General features: G+C 45.7%; 2 long non-coding RNA genes across 2 annotated transcripts; both read right to left on the bottom strand.

Annotated features, from left to right (window-relative positions):
• Positions 1 to 1,747: 1,747 nt before the first annotated feature.
• On the bottom strand, positions 1,748 to 25,729 carry LOC309865566. The gene is made up of 4 exons (XR_014312173.1): positions 25,595 to 25,729; positions 22,360 to 22,408; positions 18,575 to 18,679; positions 1,748 to 2,672 (listed from the first exon to the last, which is right to left on the bottom strand). It is a non-coding gene; the product is annotated as an uncharacterized lncRNA (long non-coding RNA).
• On the bottom strand, positions 10,450 to 11,509 carry LOC309865564. The gene is made up of 3 exons (XR_014312171.1): positions 11,464 to 11,509; positions 11,086 to 11,171; positions 10,450 to 10,750 (listed from the first exon to the last, which is right to left on the bottom strand). It is a non-coding gene; the product is annotated as an uncharacterized lncRNA (long non-coding RNA).
• Positions 25,730 to 25,999: the final 270 nt, after the last annotated feature.

Genomic DNA, 25,999 nt, shown 5'->3' with positions numbered 1-25,999 from the left:
GAACTAACATACATAACAACACATAAAATAAAAGTAGGAAAAATGAGTTAAAGTATTCCAATGTCTTTAACATCATCCATGAACTGAAAAAAATACTAACTGGATTTTTTTTTTTTTAAGATTTTTTTTTTTTAAATTTGACAGAGAGAGATAACAAGTAGGCAGAGAGACAGGCAGAGAGAGAGGAAGGGAAGCAGGCTCCCTGCTGAGCAGAGAGCGCGATGCGGAGCTCGATCCCAGGACCCTGAGATCATGACCTGAGCCGAAGGCAGTGGCTTAACCCACTGAGCCACCCAGGCGCCCCTAACTGGATTTTAATAAGTCAAGGATACATATTGTAATCTTTAGGTCTAGGTTAACCAATAAAAGAATTATAAAAGAATCAATGATGAACTAGTTACTAAAAGAGGGAAATGAAATAATTATAAAAATATTTTATTCCAAAGAAAGTAAAGAGGGGAAAAAGAAAACAGAACAATTGTAACAACTAAAAAATAAGATGGTCAATTTATATCCAAATATGTCAATAAGTATATTAAATGTAAACAGATTAAGTATTCTAATTAAAAGATAAAAGTAGACTGGATTAAAAATAAACATATCACTACGCCCCAATAGAAGCATACAGAAAGAATAAAAGTAAAAGGAGGAAAAATATATTTCTAACTAAGTAAATCTGGTATGTCTATATCAACATCAGACCATGTTTAAGGCAAGAAACTTTACAAGAGATAAAGTAGTACATTTCATAAGGCTAAAAATGTCAATCCACCTGGAAGATATAGCAATTCTAAACTGTACCTAATAACACATCCTCTCATTTCATGATGCAAAAATAGACAGAAACAAAAGGGAAAATGGGAGATTTTAACACAACTTTCACTTCTCTTTCCAACTTTTAGAAGCAGCAGCAGAGAACAAAACCAACCACAGGGATATAAAAAATTTGTACAACACAATTAACAAATGCACATGTGACACAATTATTATGCAGAGAATTCTGTACACAACTGCATAATACAGTCTTATTTGTATTTTTTTTAAAGGATTTTACTTATTTGAGAGCACCTGGGTGACTCAGTTGGTTAAGCAACTGCCTTTGACTTGGGTCATGATCCTGGAGTCCCTGGATCGAGTCCCACATTGGGCTCCCAGCTCCACGGGGAGTCAGCTTCTCCTTCTGACTTACCCTCTCATGCTCTCTCTCTCACTCTCTCTCTCTCAAATAAATAAATAAAATCTTAAAAAAAAAAAAAAGATTTTACTTACTTGAGAGAAAGAGCACAAGCAGGGGGAATGGTAGAGGGAGAGGGAGAAGCAGGTTTCTCCCTGAGCTGGGAGCCCCACTTGATCCTGGGACCTCAGAATCATGACCTGAGCCAAAGGCAGATGCTTAACTGACAGAGCCACCCAGGTGTCCCCGAATACGGTTTTAAAACTTTGATTACCCACGGTGTATTTATCAAAACTGGCTGTCCGCTGATCCATAAAACAAAGCTCAACAGATTTCAGAGGATTTAAATCCTCTTTTCCTTCCCTTTTCTCTCCCCACATAATATCCTTGTCAGGTTTCTGCATTAAGGTTAAATTGCCCTCATAAAATGAATGCTAAGTGTTTTTTACCTTTAATTTCTTTGGGAGAATTTCTGGTCTATGACCACAGTAAAAGTCAGTCAGAAATCAATAGAAAAGATACCTGGAAAAATCCCCACATTTTTAGAAAATAAACTTCTAAATAATCTATGCATCAAAGAAAAATGAGAAAACATTTTAATGAAATGATCATAAAAATATAACATATCAGACAGAACACATGGGATGCAGTTGAAACTGTGCTTGACTAGGGACAGCAATTTGTGGCTTTAAATGCAGATGTTGAAGAAAAGCTGAAAATCATTTACATAAGAACCTATCACAAGAAACTGTGCAGGGGAGGAGGAACTCAGCAAATTAAACACCCAAGAAAGTACAACTTAATAAAGATAGAACAGAAAATTAATGAGATAGTAAATAAATGTACAATGAGAGAATCCACAAACCCCAAGGTTGGTTCTACAAAAAGATCAGTACTCTTGGTAAACCTCCATTAAGAATAATTGAGAAAAAAATTGAGAACTAAAGTACTAATATCAAGAATGAAAAAGAGCAGCTCACCACACATCATACCTTTAAAAGAATACAAAGCGGGGGTGCCCGGCTGGCTTGGTTAGTGGGGAGTGCAACTCTTGATCTCAGGGGTTCTGAGTGGGAGCCCCATGTTGGGCATAGAGCCCACTGAAGAAGAAAAAAGTGTGTGATGGGCATTAAGGAGGGCATGTGATATAACGAGCAGTGAGTGTTGTCTAAGACAGATGGATTATTGAACTCTACCTCTTAAACTAATACACAATATGTTTATTAATTGAATTTAAATTTTTTTAAAAACTAAACAAATTTTTTTTTAATTAAAAAGGAAAAGATTCTCCCCCCCCCACCCCTCCCCTGTTCACACACACATGTGCAGGTATTCTTTCTCTAAACAACAACAACAAACTATACAGAAGAAATCATTGTATATATATATATCCATCTGTAATTTGTCTTTTTTGCTTGAAATTATGTTTTTGAGATTCAGCAATGTTGAATTGATAATTCATTTTCACTGTGGTATGAAATTCCATTCAGCAGTTATGCTGCAATTTAAAAAAAAAAAGAATGTAAGGATATTATGAGTTTCTACCAATAAATTAGAAAATAGGAAATAAATTCTTCAAAAGGGACACTGTACTAAACCTGAGATAAAGGAAAGTAGAAATCTAACTGTCCTATATATATCCACTCTGTCACTTAAAACTTTCCCTCAAAGAAAACTTGAGGCCCATGTTGTCTTCATCAGTGAATTCTTTAAGAATTTAGGGAAGATACAGCTACGATCTTACATAAACCATGAACTCTCCTAGAGAATAAAGAGGAAACAGTTACTACCTGGTTTTATGAAGCCAACTTAACCTTAAATCCTGAGAAAAATCTTCAGGAGAAGAAAATTACCAAGCTCTCTTATAAACATAGATATGATCATTCTATTTAAAATATTAGCCTAAAATATTAGCTTGAAATACATGAAAAAATAACCAAGTAGAGTTTATTCCAAGAATATACGGAAAAGTCTAATATTTAGAACTCAACAAACACTGGCAGATACCGCTATAACTGAGTGATCAAGGTTAGCATTACCGGTAACAAGACGTCGTGTACCCCCGATATGATTGGCAAGGGCACACCACCTCTGCAGAATATTGCTTAGGAATGAATGCCTTCAGTCTAATCGTGAGAAGACATCGCACAAACCTCAATTAAGGGATAGTCTAACAAAATTCTCTTCAAAAGCGTCAAGGTCATGAAAGACAAGGACAGACTGAGGAACTGTCAGATTAGAGCAGACTAAGGAGACACCACCCCAAATGCAATACGGCACCCTGAAATAGAACATTAGTGGGAAAACTGGTAAAATCTGAATAAAGGATGTAGTATGACTCGAAGTTTCATACCAGTGTTATTTAAGTGACAATTAAGTTGACAATTATCCTACAGTTATATAAAATGAGCATTTGGGGCAGTTGTGTGAAGGGTATAAGGAACCTCTGTATTATTTTTGCAACTTTTCCGTAAGTCTAAAATTGTTTCAAAATAAAAAGCCAAGACAACTCAGTTAATGTAATATATCACGTAAACAGAATGAAAAGAAAAATCTTACCGATTATGTCAATAGACACAGAAAAAACATTTGAAAAATTCAATACTGGGGCAATGGGTTGGCTCAGTGGGTTAAGCATCTGCCTTTGGCTAGGGTCCTGATCCTGGGATCAAGTCCCGTGTTGGGCTCCTGCTCAGCGGAGAGTTGGCGTCTCCCTCTGCCCCTCCCTCCTGCTCATGGTCTCCCTTGCTCACTCTCTCTCTCTCTCTCTCAAATGAATAAATGAAAAATCTTAAAAAATTCATTATTCATTCACGATTTAAAATAAGTTCTTAGCCAACTAGAAATACAAAGAATTTCCTTAATCCTATAAAGGACATCTATACAGTCCTCGGCAAACATCATAATCTCCCCAGTTTGGAAATGAGACAAAGACATGTTATCATATCTGTTCAAAATTGGACTGAAGGTTCACAGCTAATACAATAAGGCAAGAACAATGAGAATGAAGAAGAAAGAGAAAACTGCCATTATTCATCAGGATCATGGATAATATAGAGAAATATTTATGAGTATGTATGTAATACATATTATTTATATAGAGATAGCTATTGAGAGAAGATCCAAAAGAAGCTACAAACTACAAAAATCAGCAAATGAACTTCACAAGACAGCTGAATACAAGATCCACATAAAAAAATCCATTGCATTCTATATACTAAAAATAAATCAGAAAATAAAAAGTTTAAATAATAATACAGCATTACAACAACATAACCAATGTTAAACACCTAAGAATAAATCCAGGAGAAGATGTGCAACACCTTTGTGTGAAAAGAGTAACATGTCACTGAACCAAGTTAAAGACCCAAATAAATGTTCAAGGACTAGGGGACGAGGGATTATAAACATGCTCTCCCACATGAGCTACAGATTCAGTGCAGTCCCAGTCAAATTCTAAGAAATTGGTAAACTGATTCTAAAATTTACATGGCAATACAGAAGGCCAGGTGTCGCCAAGATACTACTTGGGAAGGACAACATTGGAGAACTTGCACCACTGGCTAGCTGGGTTTGTTTAGAAACTACAGTGATTAAGGCAGCATGGTATGTTTCCGAAACAGATGTTTAGAATAAGGGCGGTCATGCAGACGTATGAGGCAAAGACAGTCTTTTCCCAAAATCATACTGGATCATATGAGTACCCACCCAGGAAAAAAAAAACCTTAGTAACTACCTCTCACCATTCACAAAAACTCATTCTAGGTGGCTTGTAGGTTTAAAGGTGACAGGTAGGGGCGCCTGGGTGGCTCAGTGGGTTAAGCCTCTGCCTTTGGCTCAGATCATGATCTCAGGGTCCTGGGATCAAGCCCCGCATTGGGCTCACTGCTCAGCAGGGAGCCTGCTTCCCCCCCCTCCCCGCCCCCGCTTCTCTGCCTACTTGTGATCTCTGTCAAATAAATAAATAAAACCTTTAAAAAAATAATGATAAACAAAATAATCTAACAACCAGAGGAAGCAGAGTATTTTCATTATTTGGGGTACGTAAGCAAATATTTCTTTAAAGAGTCACAAAAGCACTAACCTTAAAGCAAGAGACTGGTAAGATAGGTTACTCGAAACCTTAAAACCGTTTAAAATCAAAAGACATCATGAAAAAAGCGTATGATTCTATTTACTTAAGGTTCACAATGGGTGACATGAATCTGTAGCATTACAGTCTGCGGTAGGCTGAACAGTGGCCCCCCCAAACTTACCTGTGTCCAAATCCCCCGGATTTTGGAATATATTACCGTATATATGGTAAAAGAGATTTTGTGGATGTGATTAAAGGTTTGGAGTTGGGGAGATTTTCTTTGATTATCCAAGTAGGCCTAATCTAATTATAAGAGTCCTGATAAGAGGAAGCCAGGAGGATCAGAGTCTGAGAGAAAAGGCTCCGATGCTGGCTTTGAAAATGTAGGAAGAGGGCGGAAAGTCAAGCAAAGTAGGTGGCCTCCGGGATCTAGAAAAGACAAGGAAACATTCTCCCGAGAGCCTCTAGGAGAAATGAGCCCTGCTAACACCTTGATTCTAGCTCAGGGAGACTGATTTGGGATTTCTGTTCTCCACGACTGTAGGAGAATATGGTTCTAAGCCACTACGTTTGTGTTACTTTGTTGCAGCCGTAAAAGGAAGCTCAAACACTGTCAGAAGGCTGGTTACCTGACCTAGGAAGGAGGGAAAGAGCTTGGTGTTGGAAAGAGCAGCCAAGTAGCTGATAACCCTCTATTTCTTGATGTGGGTGGTGGTCGCAGGAGCACGGTTACTTTGTGAAAATTAAGGAGTGCACAGTTTTCTAAAAATATATTATAATCCAATGAAAATTTATATAATAAAAAGAAAAAACAAGGCACCTGGCTGGCTCAGTTGGTTAAGCGTCTGCCTTTGGCTCAGGTCATGATCCCAGGGTCTTGGGTTCCAGCCTTGCATCTAGCTCCCTGCTCCGCGGGGCGTCTGCTTCTACCTCTGCCCCTCCCCCCTGCTCATGTTTTCTCTCTCTCCTTCTCTCAAATAAATAAAATAAAATCTTAAAAGAAAAGTTTAAAAAAAAAAACCGAAATTCCTTAATGGGGAATATATTCTATGTTGTCCCACTAGAGCCTGCACAGACCTTTGCCATGGAGAGGAGTTCAGCTGAGGGCATAGCTGAGCAGAAATTAACTCCCAAATGTTATTTAAGGCCATCACTAATAGGAGCGTATATTTAATTTTATGAAATGAGGAGTCCTGTGCTCATGTTAGATAGTAGTCTTGGCTTGTCTTTAAGGATAATCCTCCCTCTTGGAGAAATTTATTTCCTCTAACAGCTTAATTTTCAATCAACATATAAAAGATTAATAAAGGTTTTATAGCGGGAAGGGTGAACTCAGAGACCTCATTATCTCAAGTGTTGATACAAGATTAAAAGAAAAATAGGTTTTTGTAAGTTTTAGGTCAATCTGAAGGTATTAGACCCATAACTGACCACTAATGAGAAGCTGGGATGCTGGAGGTATGGCTCTAGCCTTGGAAGTTGACCTTGTGAGAACCACCAGGTCCTTCCTCTGTCAGTGGAAAGGTCTGGGTCTGACTCAGTGTCACTGTTCTGAGGCTGTTAAGAGGAAGCAGACCAGCAGCCATGTCAGATGAAGGCTCTGAGGACCCAAGCAGCAGCCCCACAATTATTAAATTAGTAACATTGTTAAAGACCATGTGTTTTCACATGGGAACAGCCAAGGTCATGAAACTGAATCTGATGTTAGACTTGGTGACCTGGTCATCCCGGCTTTAGTTCCAGGCCTTCCCCTCACCAGCTGTGAGACACTGGGCATTGGGCATGCCCCTTAATGTAGCTGTACCTCCACCGTGAGTGGGGTTCACGAGACCACCCCAACAGGGTTATTTGGGGAGTTAAGAAGTGATATGAGAGCACTCAGACAAGTGTGGTACACTATTCAACTGTGAAGTTTTACTGTTGGTTTTATCCTCAAAAGAAAAAAAAGGGCTCTGTTTACTGTACTGTACTGTCAGAAAGATTTTTCTAGTGCAATAAGATGCCCTGTGGTAGAAGGATTCTGTGGTCAAAAAAAGTTCAGGAATCTCTGAATTCAGGTTTCTCTGAATCTGCATTTAGAAATTCCCAGTGTTCATTAGTCTTTCTTATTCCCTCCAGAAATGCAAATACTCATTAACTTTTTATTTTTATTTATGTTTAAAGATTTTAATTATTTGAGAGAGAGAGAGTACATGTGTAGCCATGAGGGGTGGGGCAGAGGGAGATGCAGACAAAGACTCCCCACTGAGCAGGGAGCCTAATGCAGGACTCGATTCCAGGACTTGGAGATATCATGATCTGAGCTGAAGGCAGCCACTTAACTGACTGAGCCACCCAGGTGCCCCACTCATTAGCCTTTGAAAGGTCCCTGAGAAGTCCTGCAGTGAAGAATCCAGTTTAAGGATGATTAACCCAGTGTTTTCCAAATAAATGTGAGCAACAAAGCCACATCTCTGTATGCATACGTACTTTCATACTCATATATGAGGCCCCTGTGGCCTCATTCAGACCCATGACCTCAATAACTCTCATACATCAGTAACTTCCAAACTGATACTATTATTTGAGGTCTCTCCCCTGAAGTTCAGATCTAATCAACCCTGTTGCTTCCCCTTGGAGGTCTCAAGGACACTTCCAATTTAATCTAACCCAAATGCCTAAAATCAGTACCTTCCTTTGAAGGGTTCCCTAACGTGATGTATGACCCTATAGCACCCACCCAGTTCCCCAGGCAGAACCCATCCTTCCTGTCTCTCTCCCCGGCATCCAGCATCCATTATAAATTTACGTCTGAATATGTCTTAAAACCATCCCATTCTCTGAAGCTCCTTTGCTTGTCATCGCTGTCCACACCCTGGTCCAGGCCACCCTGTACCTCTCCAAGAGCTTTCTACCTAGTCTCCTTGCTTGATCTCCTGCCCCCACAATTCCACCATCCGTGAACACATAGAATACGTTTTTAGAATCCAACTCTAAATCCTTAAACCTTGTTGTTACTTCTCTTTGTTCTTCTGTTCTCTGAGCCCCAGTCACCAGGTTTCTTCTGTTTTTTTTTTTTTTTTTTTTTTTTCAGATGTCCCCACGACAGTGCCTCATACCCTTCGCAATGCCTAGAATGTTCTCACCCTGCCCCCACTCCGCTCCCTTAGCCTGAACAACCTTTTCTCAAACTTTAGATCTGCACTTGAATTCCCCTTCCTCAGGAAGCTGTCCTGACACACGCCAGTCCCCACTTCCCAGCCCCCACAGGCCTGTCCTGCAGGCGGCTTTTCTTTTTTCTTTTTTTCTTTTTTTTTAAAGATTTTATTTATTTATCAGAGAGAGAGGGGGGAGAGAGCAAGCACAGGCAGACAGAATGGCAGGCAGAGGCAGAGGGAGAAGCAGGCTCCCCGCCGAGCAAGGAGCCCGATATGGGACTCGATCCCAGGACGCCGGGATCATGACCTGAGCCGAAGGCAGCTGCTTAACCAACTGAGCCACCCAGGCGTCCCAGCGGCTTTTCAATGGACAATTACGCATTTGTTTTTATATTATTTAAATGAAGGTCTTTTGTCCCTCATTAGACTACAGGCTTTATGAGGGTAGGACCTTTCCTCTTGGCTCTTAGATATTATCTATCTAAAAGTTTCACAAATATTTTTTGTTGTAGAAAACAAACTCTTTTCTCCTCAGTACATCTCATATTTGTAATTTCTGCCTCACTGGCCTCCAGCTTCTTCTGAAAATAAAAATTCAAATGTTCAGCTACCTTCTTTTCTCCCCCAGTGATCTCCAGAGAGCTTCTTTCCCACAGGCTCTGTTTCAGACAGACATTATGGCTGCACAAGCTCCCCATGGCCGGGGCCCCTTTCATGGAGACTGTGGTGTGTGTGGCGCGTCCTCCCGGCCCGTGCTTGCTGGGAGCCAAGACTACTTGATCTGACCTTTAATCAGAAGGTTCATTATTTCTGTCTGATTTAAGTATCTGACCCAGAGCTGGTTTGGGGGCTAAAGTTTATCACCACTCCAGGGTCCCGTGTCCCTCCTGGAACCCCACCCTCACTGACCACATGCAGAAACGTGCTCAGACTTTTGCTTGGATCCTCTGGAGGAATTGTGGGGTTTTCATTTGCCTGTTGGCTCTGGTTAGTTTGATCCTCAGGTCCACTGCTATTTTTTCCCAACTTTAGGCTTTAGTACAGGCTGTTCCTTCCTTCCTTCCTTCCTTCCTTCCTTCCTTCCTTCCTTCCTCCTTTCCTTTCTTTTTTTAAGATTTTATTTATTTATTTGAGGGAGGGAGACAGCGAGGGGGTGGGGGGAGCATGAGTAGAGGGGAGAGGCAGAGGGAGACAGAGGCAGACTCCCCACTGAGTGAGGAGCCTACTGTGAGGCTCGATCCTGGGATCATGACCTGAGCGGAAGGCAGATACTCAACCGACTGAGCCCCCATCTCCCCACCCCCCCCAAACCCGGGGCTGTTCCTTCTGCTCTGGATGGCCCCCCACCCAACACCCAACCTCTTCTCTCGAAATGGTTTAGCCCCCACTCGTCCTTCAGGCCTCCATGTACACATGCTGCTTCTTCAGAGGGGACCTTCCTGACCAACCAGTTTAATTCAGTTCAGACCACTCTGCCCTCTCGTGGCTTCCACACTTTTCCTTTAAGACACGCATCCCGGGGCGCCTGGGTGGCTCAGTGGGTTAAGCCGCTGCCTTCGGCTCAGGTCATGATCTCAGGGTCCTGGGATCGAGTCCCGCATCGGGCTCTCTGCTCGGCAGGGAGCCTGCTTCCCTCTCTCTCTCTCTCTCTGCCTGCCTCTCCATCTACTTGTGATTTCTCTCTGTCAAATAAATGAGTAAAAATTAAAAAAAAAAAAAAAAAAAAAAAAAAGACACGCATCCCAATATGTACTTCCCTATCTGTGGGTACTTATTCATGTAGCCATTGTCTCCCCGCTAAACCACGAAGGGCATGGCCATAAGGGCAGGGTCAGGGTCTCCCCACTCTATGCTCAGCCCAGGCACCGCTGACAGAGCAGGACTCACGCAAACCTGTACTGAAAGAAAGACACCGTGAATTCGCCAATGAATGTGGTTGCTCTCGAAACAGTCTTTGACCCTTGGAAGTTGGCCGGATGCGCAAACAGCTCTAGGCCCGAGCAAAACTTACGGAAGTGTCATTGGAAGAAACAAATTGTGTCTTGAACTCGTCAGTGCCAATTCTTTATTTTGCATTGTTTTTGCATCTCCTGGGCTCCGAGTGACCTTGCCCGTCTGTAATCCCCTGGGGCTTGTCCTTGCCTTCTGCCCTGTAATAAGAGGCCACCTGGGGGCTTGCTGGCCTGTGGTTTCAAAAGTCCACGGGTGGCTTCTCCTGTGCGGGGCAAGGGCGGGGGTGGCGTTCTGGAGGGCAGAGCTGTGTATCCACCTTCCCCCGCACGCTGGTCCTCAGAGGCATGGCTGGGCACAGGTGGTCTTCTGCTCTGTTGAAAACACACCTGCTCTCCCCTCTCGGTTCTCTGTCTGGGGTGTGAGTTCATTCTTACTGTGAGAGCGAAGCAACTCCAAAAGCCATATCTTAGTAAAGCTGGGAGCAGAAAATGCCAGCGCCCATCCACCTGCCCCTAATCCTTTCCACCATTTCTGGTGCAGCCAGGCCTTGATGTGCTTTTGCCTTTTGCTTCCAAGCCAGCCCCGTGGTTCTTTCTGGCAGATGGCCCTCAGGGCTTGGGAGCGGCCTCAGCGGCATGGAGGGAGCGCCCAGAACCCACTTCCTGTGCTGGGGTCGGTAGCGGCCACCCTCTGGGAGCCCCGGCCTTCGTTCCTCCCCGGTCCTGCCTCCCCCCACCACTCCCTACCAGGCTCCTGCGTCACGCACACGGATCCTCATCTGGGGGTCTGCTTTGGGGGACCTGATCTAAGATGAGTGGTACCCGGAGTAGAGCTGGGAAGAAAAGCACACCAAAGCCAGGAGTGAACAAATCCACAAGAGAGGAATCTAAGAGGATCTGGCAGAGGCTAGACGCTGCCCACTAGCCCCCCTCATTCAAGTTCAGACCTTTCATTGTGGAGATTGACCACAGTTTATAGGAAAGGTACAAGAGGAGAGTCAGTCGACAATTCAGAGTCCTGTCCCGCACCCGCCCCTGCCCCGCCCCGCTCCCGCCCCTCCCCCACCTGGTGCAGCTAGTCTGGAGAAGAAATGGATTTTCTTGTAACCCTCCTCTACCCCTCACCTTTGGCCCGTTGGCACTCTAAGGGCTGTGACCCTGCCCTTCGTCCCGGCGGAGTCTGAGTCCCTGGTCACCAGGGCTCGGCCTGCTCTAATTGTCGGGTCACAATTCGCCCCAGGCCTGGGAGTGACCTGGAGCTGCCCGAGTTCCATACAGACATACTCCTGCCTGGCCCCTGCAGACTCCTGATGACTCATTACCCCACCCAGGATGGCAGCTCCTTTCTTTGCCAGGTGGGCTGCCAGTCTGAGAAGCCGCCAAATGACCAACTGCTTGCATCGATTCAGGCTTAGTGGGGCTCTTTTTGGGTCCCTTGCCAGATGAGATGTCTCCCTTCTGGGAATCAGGGCCTCTGGACCCTAGATCTGGGGCAGCTGTGTCAATGGGAGATGCAGCTTCTCCCAGGTAGGTCACCTGTACAGTGGTGGACAGAGCCACTCCTACTTCCATTGCTACCCTCCCCTGGCTGCCCCTCAGGCTGGACAGTCACATGCCACGTGCTCCAGGCCCCCCTGCCGGGTCAGTCTCTAAAGCTGGCCTCAGTCAGACTGCTCGGACCTCATTCTTCTTTGGCCTCCTCACTTTCCCTGGCCTCATCTCCCTTCTGGGAGCACTGCCTTGCTGAGTTGTTTGTCCCCAACACTGCTTTCTGGAGACTCCAACCTAGAACAGAACCGGAAGTCATGACAAGTGGGGGTGGGCAATGCCTCGCCTTTTTGAACGTACGAAGTGGACGGAAGTCAGGGTTAAAGGAAGGAGGTTTGAGCTACTGTGAGGAGCCTCACACTGGAAGGGGAGGCACAGGGGTCCCTGGGTGGCTCATTCAGTTAAGCGGCTGCCTTCCTCTCAGGTCATGATCCCAAGGTCCTGGGATCACGTACCACGTGGGGCTCCCCGCTCGGTGGGGAGTCTGCTTCTCTCTGCCCTCCCCCATTCATGCTTTTTCTTGTTATCCCTGTCTCTCTCTCTCTCTCAAATAAAAAAATCTTTAAAAAAAAAAAAGTCTGGAAGGTGGGAGTCACACTACTAGTGTCCCCTCACTGGAAACCCCCCAAACAGGCCACAGCCCTACCCTGAGTCTAACACGGATCATGTTTAACTTTGAGGAACAGAGATAAACTATTCTCATAAGGTACTCATAGCACATTTATTTACATGTATTGAATTTTAATCATTTAATCATTTGCAGGTAATAATATATAATAAGGTACAGGTGACCTTTGAACAATGTGGGGCTTTAAGGGCAGCATCTCTCCAACCACCTTGCACCCTGCACAGTGGAAATTCACGTATGAGCTTTGACCCCCCCCAGACTTAATTACTAATAGCTTACTTTTGACTAGAAGCCTAACCAGTAACATAAACAGTCGATCGATACAAATTTTGTATGTTGTATTATATACTGTACTTTTGCCATAAAGTCAGCTACAGAAAAGAAAATGTTATTAAGGAAACAGTAAAGAAAAAAAAAAACCCCATTGAGTACTGGCCTGTATTTATCCAGAAAGATCCATATATTTGTGGACCTGTGCCATTCAAACCCATGTTGCTCTAGGGTCAACGGTAACATGACAAGAGCTAACACTTTCGGGGCATTTCTCCACTAGATTCCCTCCTTCGATCCTGACATCCATCCCATGCAGAACATAAGATTTTTAGCTAGGGGTCCCATTTTACAGGTGAGGGAACTGGAAGACAGAAAGTGATTTGCCTGCATGAAAGGCAGAGCTGAGAGTTAATCCAGGCCCCAGCTCTGCATGGCCTACCGCACTGTAAGCGGGCGGACCCATGAGAGTCTGTCCATCTCTCCGCAGTGTGTGTGGGGTGCGCAGGAGCTTTGCCATTCTGGGTTTTAAGTTTGCACACACAGAATCCACGATTTCTTTGAATTGACAAGAAAATGCTATTTGGCTGGGCTCTCCAGGGAAGCAAGGGGCAGCCCGAGAAACCCCATCAATCCTACTCCAGTGAAGGAATGTGGTCGATGTTCATATCACTTGATATTACTAATGGCTTCATTTGATATTTTCATGAGGAAATCGTGGCCGTCCTCAGCTCTTGGGTGGATAGGTGTGCCCCCATGTGAAGGGCACTACAGGGGAGTCAACAACTTCCCTTGCTGGTTTGAATGTGCCAAAATCTCTTCCAGAGGCCAGAGTCACCATTAAAACACACCTACCCTTAGAGCTGTTTTCTTCAAAAAAGATTCCATTTTCCCTCCTGAGAAGTCGTTTGTCATGAATCTTGATCGTTAAGTAAATTTGAATTTGATTTGGCAATTGGTAAGTCCAGGTTCCCACTCAGCCTGGCCCAGTTTTATAGACAAGACCCATATGGAATGAACATCTTTGTTAGACTAAAAGCTTTAGAGTGAGACTTGTGTTTTGTTCACTCCCAGGGGTAGGGCCTGCTACATACATCCTGGGTTCTCAGTAAATGGTGTGACCTTAACAAACAGATTGACAAATGACTAAAGAGATCCAGTACAGTTCAAGGGAAAAGCCCAGACTCTGGAACCACAAGCCTGGATCCAGATCCCAGGACCTGTGTGACCACGGGCAGGCGACATACCTCTTGGTAGCTTGGTATTCCCTTCTCTACAACAGGTACGCCATCCCTCAAGAACACTGGGAAGATTTAATGAGTTAGTATTACATGAGTTTGTGAAGTATCCAGAACAGTGCCGGGCACCCAGCAAGTGTGAACTCACTGTATTTCTTATAGACTGTGACATCCGAGGGTGGTCCTGGGTACTCTCCTCATAGTTGTGACCCTCTCCCTTGGCCATACTAGAGAAAACAAGTTTTGCTGTGTCTGTGTTAGCTCGAAAGCCCCTCATTCTCATTCTCCCCTGAAGTGTCTTCATATCTGGAAGTGGGGTGGGTGGCTGCCAGATCTCACTGTTTGTACAAAAAAAGTGCTGAGATCCTGAAAATTCTTCCCTGCAAAGAGCGAGAAGAGATTCATTTTGTTTTTCCTGCAATGAAGCTGACAATTTCTCATTGCCTGCCAACATCCTCTGCTAAGACCGCCCTTCTCAAACATTTGAAACCCTCTCCTTGACAGCCGCATCAGAAAACAAAGTCCCGAGTCCTGAAAGAGAGAGAGAGAGGGGACGGGACAGGTGGCTGGAAGCCACGTACAAGATGCTTCAGCAAGACTGGAGGACAGCTGACGTCACATGACCCCCAGTCTGCAAGCCACCCCACAGGCAGGAAAGGGCAGTCTGCTAATGGCCGCCATTGTGGGCCATTTTGACTCCGTGGGACTGGTTTGTACACATTCAGAAAGCTAAGCATTCGTTTCTTTGTTTCATTTACTCTTTGTTCATTCAACAAATATTTCTGAGCCTTTACTATGTGCCAAGTGCTGGGAATGGAGAGATGACCAAGATAAATGTCTCTGCCTGTATGGAACTTACATTCCATGATCATTCATATCATCGTGATCATAGAATGTAAAATCATAATTAATATTACAGTGGATCATTATCCACTCGCCACCTACTGCAAACACGGCTCACCCAGGAATGGTTCATGGAACTGTAGCAGTTCCTCAGGGCTTCTCTGAGACCATTATAACATGCTCAGGGATTTTCTGCAAGTCAACAAGAGTCACTTGGCTTCTCTGGCATGGGGAAAATGTTAACAGTAAGTACTGTTGTCACGTGTGAGTTGCAACCCTGGCGTGGGGGAGGCCCAAGGCTCCCACCAGTCTGCGCAGGGCTGTGTGCTCAAAAGTTAAGGTGCCATGCTTCACCCCCCTCAGGACGATCACTATCACAAACAACAACAACGACAACAGAAAATCTCGAATGTGGATGTGGAGAAGTCGGAACCTTTGTGCTCTATCTATGTGAATATAAAATGGTGCCATGGCTGTGGAAGACAAGTTTCGGGTTCTCAGAAAATTAAAGATAGAATTACCATTTTGGGGTCTACAACCGTAAGAACTGAAAACAGGATCTCAAAGGGATATTGGCACACCCATGTTTATAGCAGCATTAACAATAGCCAAGAGACAGAAGCCACCCAAACGTCCTTCAAGGGGCGAATGAATAAACAGAAAGTGGTATATAGAGACCACGGTTGTTATTCAGTGGTTAACAAGGAAGGAAATCCTGTCTCATGCTACAACATGAATGAACCTTGGGGACATTAAGCTCAATGAAATAATCCAGTCACAAAAAGACAAATACTGTATGAGTCCAACTCCTAGACACAGAAAGGAGAATCATAGTTTCTAGGGGCTGGGGAGAGGGAGCGTGAAAAAAAGAGCTGCTGTTGGGGTGCCTGGGTGGCTCAGTGGGTTAAAGCTTCTGCCTTCGGCTTGGGTCATGATCCCAGCTGTTCTGGGATTGAGCCCCGCATCGGGCGCTCTGCTCAGCGGGGAGCCTGCTTCTCCCTCTCTCTCTGCCTACTTTTGATCTCTGTCTGTCAAATAAATAAAATCTTAAAAAAAAAAAAGAGAGAGAGAGAGAGCTGCTGTCTAATGGGTATAGCTTCAGATGTGCAAGTTGAAAAGGTCCTGGAGATTTGTTTCACAACAATGTGAATATACTTACCACTACTGAACGATACACTTAAAAAATGATTACATTGAATTTTATTTTATATATATATATATATATTATATAATATAATGTGTGTAATTTAAAATCTTAAAAAAAAACTGGTTCTTCCAGTGATTAACCCTGCAACTCCTGACAAAAACACAGACCCAGTCATATACATTGTATATAGAATATACAATGTAGGGGCGCCTGGGTGGCTCAGGGGGTTAAAGCCTCTGCCTTCAGCTCGGGTCATGATCCCAGGGTCCTGGGATCGAGCCCCGAGTCGGGCTCTCTGCTCAGCAAGGAGCCTGCTTCCCTCTCTCTCTCTGCCTGCCTCTCTGCCTACTTGTGATCTCTGTCTGTCAAATAAATAAATAAATAAATCTTAAAAAAAAAAAAAAAGAATAGAGCTGTGAAGTGTGTAAATCTGGTGATTCACAGACCTGTACCCCTGGGGATAAAAATATATTCTAATGAATACTAATTCTAATGAATATATAATGTATATATTCTATATACAATGTATCTATTGTTTATATGTATATACACATATATATTTAAATTTTAATTTTAATTAAAAAATTTATTTAAAATTTAAAATTTTAAATAAGAAAAAAAAGAGTTCAGGCTCCAGTGGCCAAGGATTGGGACTCTGTGAATTCTTCCTGGACCCCAACGGAGGGGAGAGAAGGGTGTGTGTAGGGTTCCTGGGGCAGGGAAAGGGCTGGGTTCTGCTTCACTTCTGTCCTGCGGCAGAAGTCCTAGAAGTTGAAATGAACCTGGTTGCCAGAGAGCCTGGGGTAATTTTTACTTGGACTAAGCCCCCAGAGGAAGTACATTGGGGCTCACTGCCTAGTAGTTGCCCCTGCCAGGTCTCAAAGTCCCCAGGTTTGTATCACAAAAGAAGAAATAGAATACGATGTAGAGCAAGAATTCATAAGCCCAAATCCTATCTCTGCTGTTTACTTGGCCATGGGGCCTTCAGCAAGGTACCTGAGGTCTCAGGTGCCTCAGTTTCTTCATCTATAAAATGGGGGCAGCAGCACTCCTATCACAGGCATAGAGTGAGGACTAAGCAGCCATCCCGTGAAAACCCTTGAACTCTGGTTGATATTTAGGAAGGTCAAGGATTCTTGACAGGGTCAGGGCACGTATGGGGATATTCTTGCTGCATCTGAAGAACTGGGCCTCTGGGTGGATGTGGATGTAGTGGGAAGAAAATGTGGCTGAGGCAAGGTAGGTACCACGCACTCTCCAGAGCCACGTTGCTCAGCCTTGGGAGGCCAGCCTCAGGGCTGGGTGGTCTGAGAGCAGGAGAGCGAGGTGGCCAGTGGTGCCCCGGCTGTCACTCCCCTCCAACCCGCCCCAGTCATACATGACCCCCTTCTCCTCACGCCCAGCCTATCAGGAGGGGGCGGCCCAGGTGTGTGGGATGGGATAGGCCACACCTGCCCGAAGCTGCCAGCTCCTTCCAAGGGGTGGGGTGGAGGGACACAGGCCACCTCTGGGGCTTGGCGCCTCCCTCCCAGGCTCCAGTTTCCTCTGAAGAATCACCCAGACCAACTCCTGGGGGTGCATTTTAAAACCAGTTCTTCTTGGGGCGCCAAGGTGGCTCGGTGGGTTAAAGCCCCTGCCTTCAGCTCAGGTCATGATCTCAGGGTCCTGGAATCGAACCCCGCATCGGGCTCTTTGCTCAGTGGGGAGCCTGCTTCCCCCTCTCTCTCTGCCTGCCTCTCTGCCTACTTGTGATCTCTGTCTGTCAAATAAATAAATAAAACCTTAAAAAAAAAAACCACCAAAAAAACTGGTTCTTCCAGTGATTAACCCTGCAACTCCTGACAAAAACACAGACCCAGGTGGAGCTAATTAGGGTGGGAGGGGCAGTCAGGACTCTAGGAATTTGGTGCCAGCCTCCCCTGCAGGTCACTCAGGGGTTGGGGCCTTAGGCAGGCGTCTCAGAGGCACGCAACCAGCAGATGCCGCCTCCCTTCACAGAGCCCACATCTGATGGGGGAGGGGGTCACCCCTCCTCATGCTGCTTCCGGAGGATGCCCCCTGGTTTGGGGGAGCTTTGGAATCCCGCAAGGTGACCACTGTGTAATCATAACAGCTAAAGATGAAGGATTTGGATAAAGGCCCACTTCTTTGGCACTTGGTCTGTGGAGTAGGGCGCTTTGCAATTGACTCCGACTGGTGGGTACAATTATTGTTCCCATTACACAGATGAGAAAACTGAGGCTCAGAGGTGAGAAGGTGCTTGGTTAAGGCCCCGAGGCTTTAAATGATGGAGCTGGTATTTTAAACCTGGGTTTGTCAGACTGCAAATCCTACTCACCGCCGTTTCCCTTTTCTGCCTCGTACTGAAGATAAAAATCTAATGCTACTCTGCTTGGCTACTGTGCTCTGCTCTGCCTGTCATGTTATAGGCAACTGCTAGAGTTCGATGTTAATGCCGAGAGCAACGTAGTTATGATGCAAAATAGTCCAGAACCTTAAAACTATGCACCTAAAATAGGATCACATCACTCTTGTTTTCAAAAATCTTCGGGGATTACTTACCAGATCAAATTCAAACTCTTCAGCCTGCGATGCAAAGCACTAAAGAGAGTATGACAAAATGCCAAACGCCTGTTGCTCTTTCCTCTTTCAAGAATGATCTTCAGTCTGGAAAGGGAAAAATAACCCTACTGAGTTGGAACTGGAGCCCAAGGTTGGTGCAAAGATGCCCGTGACAGGGTTGGAGGAGACTCTGGATGCCCGCCCAGTGCTCCCCAGCCCCAGCACAGCCAGGGGGAGAGCAGGATCCCAGCTCGCTCCATAGCTGTTGTTAATCTTTCATAGACCGTAGCAAATGCGAGAGATCCAAAGATTGGGGTGGGCAAAAGTCCTCATCTTCAAAAGGGAGAGTGCTTGGATTCTGCAAACTACATATGTACGGGTACGATGGGGAGCACCAAAAAACCCAGCACAACTGTAGTACATGCTAGTAAGCAAACAGTGCATGCACCCTAGAAATAGGAGCACAGAGAGCTGAATCGCTGCACGGGTCCACTGGAAACAAATCAGGCTGGTGTCACTCATTTCCTGTTCTGATGGGGTTCTTGGGCCAGTGGGTCAGGGAGACGTTGATGATGACATATCCAGATTTCAGCGGGACAGCGGGTATCTCTCAGGACTTTCTTGTAGACAAAATTGGAAAATTGTGAGCTGGATGTGCTTGTATATGGAACACATGACCTGAGGAATGCCAACTCATGGTAACTCAGAGGAAGTCTGTCCTGGTGGGCAACAAGTCCCTGCCCAAGCCTGTTGTTTTGGATACTTTTAACAATAAAGAAAGGGCAGCGGATGCAAGGAGAATTAACAGTTTGGGTGTGCAGAAATAGGATCTAGACTGACTGACACAATGGGCAGGATCTAATAGGATGAAACTGAATTGGAATAAGTGTGGAAAGTTCTGGACTTTAGCAAATCAGTGACACAGGGTGAAAGGACTTCAGGAATTCAGTGGACTAAAAGCTCCATGAGTTAATAGAAATCAAGTCCTAGAAAAAGGCTTGTGGCTCCCCTTTGCCTTCAGGATGTCAGATCCCTCCAAAGGATCAGATGGATTATTCAACAGGTTCTGGACTGTGCCATGTCCTTGCGCACCTCCCTACCTCTGCACGCATTGTTCCCACCTCCTTCTCTAGCTCACCTGATGGATTCCCATTGACTCTAATGTCCATTTTCCAGCCACCCCTGCTACAGAATGTTATCTCTTCTGGGTTCCCTCGTGGCACTCACACATTGTTCAAATGATCAATTCCTGTCTCTTTCACTGGACTATATTCTCGTGGAGCACAGGCTTTCTCATTCACAGGATGGGTGTTCAACAAATGCTTGCAGACAGGTTCTTACAAAGGGCTAATCCTGTCTTGCTATGTTTGCACAAGAACAATGGGCAGAAATGATTTCCTAATTCTGCTCATGCAGGGAAGATCAGACAACCTGAATATGGATTTCAGTCCTGGGTCCCACACTTCACAAGAGATGATGAAACAGGATGGAGCGACCCCAGGCTGGTTGGTAAAGGGTTTAGATGTTCTATCACATGAGGAAAAGCAAAAAGAAGGGAATGTCCAGCTAGGAAAAGAGGCATCACAAGAACTGTCTTGGAGTGTTTGGGAGAATGATAAGAGTGGTCCCTCACTATCTGGGGGGTAAGAGACTTCTTTAAGCCCTCAGTGAAACATTCTCTCTCTCTCTCTCTCATGGAGTGGGAGGCAAGTTGGGGTGTGGTTAAGAGCCCAGCTTGAGACTGGGACTCAGAGATCTGAATCCTGGTTGTGCCTTGAGCAAATTGCTTAACCTCCTTATCTGTTTCTTTATCTGTGAAATGAACGTAATGATATTATCTGTCTCACAGGAGTATTACATGTGACAACAGATGGAATGTGTTTAGAACAAAATACACCATATTCCATAATGTTAGCTCAGAAATACCAGAAGGGTGTTGTCCTGCAAAGACTGAAGAAGTCAGATACCAGATTCAGAAGCCCTGGAACCCCTGCCCTGTGTGGATATAGAGCCCTCGTGCATCCCTGGCCTGTGAGAATCCGTGGGTCTGGGCCTCTTCTTTCCCCTTTGTCTGAGCCCCACACTCTCAGAGCCCATCCTCTGGTTAAAGAGCCCACCTCCATCTGGCCCATGTCCACACTGAACGAGTGTGGGGACCAAAGCAGGAGGGTTCATGGCCTCTGGTAATACATGAAAGTTAGAAATCAAGTTGAAAACTGCTAAGTAAAATATGTTCTGTCCTCATAATTCAGTAGTCACATCTTCATAACAACCTGGAAGTCCGGATTCCTATGAAGAACTCCTTGAAATTCTATGCCAGAACATCATGGCAGGTGGAGAGCTGGCCCCAACCCCCCAACCCCCCAACCCCAGGCAGACAGCCTGTCCCCCTTCTCTGCATGCCCCTCATTACATCCCTCCCCAGGAGGGGCTCCACAGGCAGATGTGTAGACACCCAGGTGTGTGGTGTATAAGCCATGTTTATAACCATATCCCTCCCTCCCCCTCTTGCGCCCCCATGAATGGTCGCCCCTCAGGTCTAAGGATGAGGGCTCTGGAGGGATTGTCCATCTTCAGGAGGATGGAGCAGGGGGAAAGATCAATCAGGGCCTATGAATATGCTCCAGGCTCCTTGGGCAGGGAATTAGATGTCAGACACCTGGAGCAGGGGCAAAGGGGCGGGGAGTGGAGCTGCCAGTTTCCCTTGGCTTTTAGAGTCCTGGCCTTTTAAAAGTGAGGTCCAGAGGAGGGGCACCCCAGCCCAAGCCTGAGGGCAGCACTGTGCCTGTGAACCCTTCAAAGCCTGTGAACTTCCAGGCTAGCTGTCCCCTGCCTACCCCGCCCAACACGATGGGTTTGGGCAGGTGCGGTGGGGAGTGTTTGCCTCTAGGGAGCAATGCCTAGAAAGAGGAAGAAATAGAAATCTATTTACTCCGGGGTCAGTTTAGAGAAAGATGGAAGGTGGTGTTGGCTTTACAGGAAGAGCTAGCAGGAGCAACGCCTGAGACCTGCCCCCAGGGCACAGGCTTCCGTGTGGCTAGACCACGTGATGTCGGGACTTCCGGTCTCGTGGCATCAGGACTTCCGGTCTCCAGGCCTGCTTGTGCTCAGGCCTGTTCCCGAGCCTCGGCTCCGCTCTGTATGGTAAGGAGCAGGCTCTGCAGGCGGCACTGCCCGGGTGTGGGTGGGCAGCCGGAGGCTTTGGCAAGAGGTGGGGGACTGCTGGAGTGGGAGGAGGCGCGGTATTTCTCCCCCTCCTGTTCTGCCTTGGGTGCCCATCTCTGGCAGCACACGGGCTTCTCTCATGACCCCGGCTTCCGCCGTGGCTGTGGCCCCACTTTTCCTTCCCGTGACCTTCGTGCTTGCCCTTGGAGAGCTTGCCTGCTGCCTGTGTCCCTCCAGCCTCGGGCGCTGGTGGCGTTCAGCTGTAGCTGATCGCTGGGCTGCCGCCCTCTCCCCTGGTTGACTTCTTAACCTTTCCCATCACCTTGAATTCAATTCCTTGCATTCAATTCTTGCTTTATATCCTCGGAAGCCGGTTTCTGTTTTCCTGAAATCGACATGCATGGAGCCCTGTTAGGTATCAGTTGACTTCCTAGATCATCAGCTCGATCATTCAGACCCAAACCAGTGTAGATCGCATTTAGGTATATAGACTGAACACTGGGTTTCTAAGAGGCGAAATACGTTGCTAAGGTTCCCAGCTAGTAAGTGGTAGAACAGCTAGGTTTTAAATCTTAAGTTTGCTTCCCCTCCAAGGCCGCTCTCTTTCCAATACACCTTACCGCTTGCTTGGACGACGTGCTGGGAAACATTTGAGGAGGTGTGGGAAGCCTGTGGAAGAAGAGTTTCGCGGTGAGGGTGGCTTTTGACCTCCCCAGATTACGCCAGCAGCCACCTCGTCTCTGCTAGGAAGGCATAAATAAGGAGAACTTTAAAAATTCTCATTTTAAGTATTTTCAGAAAATCTGAATAGAAAGAAATCTCACGGAGTCCGCGCCGACTTCCATTCAGACTGCTGGAAACAGATTTAAATTGTTAAGCTGAATGGAAAGCTGGGTGAAACACTATGATTTTTTTGAGACATAAGAAACTTGGCTGAAAGGAAATGCCTGCTATCATGAGACAATTTTAGATTTAATCCCTGTAATACCAATGCAAATAATTCTGTCCCCCTTCTCTCTTTCTGTCCCCGCCCCCCTCACTTCTCTTTTAAAACCTTAAATCAGGGATGCCTGGGTGGCTCAGTTGGTTAAGTGGCTGCCTTCGGCTCAGGTCATGATCCCAGCGTCCTGGGATCAAGTCCCACATCGGGCTCCTTGCTTGGCAGGGATCCTGCTTCTCCCTCTGCCTCTGCCTGCCACTCTGTCTGCCTGTGCTTGCTCTTGCTTCTCTCTCTATGACAAATAAATAAATAAAATCTTTAAAAAAAAAAAAAAAAACAAAACAAAACCTTAAACCAATGGCTCCCAGCTGATGCTGGTGCGTCACAAGCTGGATTAGGGTGATTTGTTCCCAAGGCAAAGAACTTGGGTCTTTTCCTAATTCACAGGAGGGGGTGAGAGAGGGAGGAGAAGGTGGGAAATTAGGTTCATGGTTTAATTTTCCTCAGTTTTAAGAATGTTCTTATTTAATTCTTCTGAAAAATCACCTGAAATGCTTCTGTGGTCCAGAATGTAGACCATAATGTGAGGCAGCATCTGATTTATCATGAGTTTACTTAGAAAGCCTTGAAGGTGTGCCACAGAGTGGCAGGGCTCCAGTCACTCTGCCCTAAAAACAAGCCACTGCCTTCAGAAGCGCACTAAGATGCCTGCCTGGATGCCCCGTCAGATTCCATCTTGGGAGGGAAGGCACTGTGAGGAACAGTTACGATGACTCCCAGTGTCCCAGACTAGCCGGCCCCAGCTCATGTGACCCCCTGTGTCTGCTGTTGCACACCAGACCAGGAGCACCTCCCCCACCCTGCCTCCATCTTGGTTCAGAAAATAAGGTAGTACCAGGCAGGGGAAACCGTTCCCGGTAGGATGACCCACGCAAATGTCAGAGGGCATTGTTCTGGAGTGACCCAGAAGCTTCGAAAGGATATAGGAAATGCCTTCCTTACTGTGGTATGGGCAAGGAGACTCTGTGGCTGGTCAGTGTCCCCCTTTCTCTCCGTCACTCCTTGCTCTAACCCAAAAGGTAGCCAAGACCTATGAGTGGATTGGTAAAGCTGATCGCTTTCACCTTTTGAGCCTGGTCATGGTGGGGAGTCTGCGTGAGGTCCTTGGCCTACAAGTGGAGGAGAATACCAGCTCCACTTTAAAGAGGAGAACCCTGAACATTGCCCCTGGAGCCTGGGCTCTCCCCATCCCCAAATGTTTGCCAATGACCCCCTATATGGGAGAAGAGAAAGAGGACTCTTGTCAAATTTAGCACAGGGCATCCACAGCCTATTTTGCTATGTGCTTTGCCAATGATGAAATGAGTCCCCCAGCAATCAGCAGTTGGTTCCCCAGCAATCAGCAGTTGGTGGTGTTTGCAGATCCCATCCCAAAGCCCATCTCAGGAAACCAGGGCACTCTGCTCAGTATTTGGACCACATCTTGGTAGGGGTTAATGGAATCTAAATCTGTCCTGCAGGGAATTGTCTTTTATCATTTCTAATAAGTCACCAGAATTGGCAGATTGCAGACCGATTTTTCAGAACAGCCAATATTTAATAGACTACCTTAGATGATTAAGTGAAATGATTTCTTGGAGTGGTCCCAGAGATCGCTCTAGAAGTCATCTCAGCTAATTATCTCAAAACTGAAGGAGGAAGTCTTAACGCCACTTGCCAGTTAAGTTTGGTTTCTGCCAAGATGAGGGCCTCTTAATCTAGTATCTGTGTGCCCAGAAGGTCCACGGTGAGGCCCCAGACAGTGAGTACCTTAGGTTCACACAAAGTTCTGTGTGTTTGTATCAGTGATCATCAGATTCCCCCGTGGATCCATGACCCCAGAGAAGATAAAAATGCCTGCTTGGGGGCTTGGTGTCATTCATTTTACAGGTCCTTTTCTATAAGCTCCGATTAATTTTTCATGTTTGTCTCAGATTTCTCCTCTTACTGTGGGTGGCTTCTGTCTGTGGACCCACGAAAACTGCTGGATGCTTATCAAACTGTTTCTGCGGCTGAGAAAGAAACTACATCATTTGTTTGGGAAGCTGACAACTCACTGCCTATTCCTCCCCTCCCCTGCCCAATATTAAAATGTTCACATTTAAACCTGGAATAGTGGGGCAGGCAATGTTCAGCGTCTTTAAAATAAAGGCAAACCTGAGTTTCCCCGCCCCCCCCCCCAAAAATGACACGTAAAGTCAGATTTCCAAACATCTCAGGATGGTGTCTGTTCCTTGTCTCAGTGGGATTATTAAATTACCCTCAGCTCCTTCTGACGAGGTCTTTTCCTTCCCACACCCTGGCAGCTACTTGCCCATTAATACAATCAAGTAACCACCGTAGGAACAACTTTTAAATTTTGAGTATCAGGTTGTACATTTTCTCCATTCTCCTCCATCCACAATTTTCTGAATTTTCAAGGTCTGGGCTTTCCCCTCTCTCTTTCTCTCCCTCTCTTCTTATTCAGCTGAAAACCGGGCAGGGCTGGGGTAGTGAGGAATATTCATGCAAACATCTGTGTGAAGGACTCATTCCTCCTTCCTTCCTCAGTGTACTAGTCACATAGTCTAAGCAGTAAGGCCAACACGGGCTGCAGAAAAAGCCTTACCCACCCGAGAGCTGTGGGGTATGTGAACCCAGCATTGCAGATCCGACTTGGTTTTTTTGCTGTCAGCTGGGATTCCCAGAAAACAAAGCCCTCTTGTTCAAGTAGCTCAGAGCTCTTTATCACCTACACATTCATTCCCTCTTCTGCCCAAAGTCCCACTTAGAGTCATGCTGGGTGGGGGTGAGTCAGCAGCACCTGCCCAGTGTGGTCCCCCGGAGGAATTTGGATCAGTGCATCTGTGTCCATTTTGTCCCAGTGACCCACTCACCTCGGGTGGATGGAGGTGATGGAAATTCCTTTTCTTACTCTCTGCCGCTAGATGTGTGTGACCCTGGATGAGTCATTTAATTTCCTTTGTTGTCAGCTGGTGGTAGTGATGCCTACGTGACCGGGAAGCAGAGCCGATTCACTTAGATGAAATATATCAAGTGTTAGGTTTCTTCTCACTTCTAAATTAGGGGTAATGATACTTGGTGAGAATGGAATCCTACTTATTAACAGCCTCCGAAGGGTGGTTCTGTGGAAAGCTGCGAGGAGTGAATGTGTATGGATTTTTCTAAAGATATTTGACTTGGAGGTTGAAACTTCTGAAGTATAATGTCACTAAGACATGTGTAAATTTGCATTGGGCTTTCCTAGGGCTTGTGCTTTTGGAACCAAAGAGATGGCGATT

This window comes from Mustela nivalis, assembly GCF_964662115.1.
Source record: "Mustela nivalis genome assembly, chromosome: 5".
NCBI lineage: Eukaryota > Metazoa > Chordata > Mammalia > Carnivora > Mustelidae > Mustela > Mustela nivalis.
The sequence above is the reverse complement of the archived record's forward strand: the minus strand, read 5'-3'. Positions and strand labels throughout refer to the sequence as shown.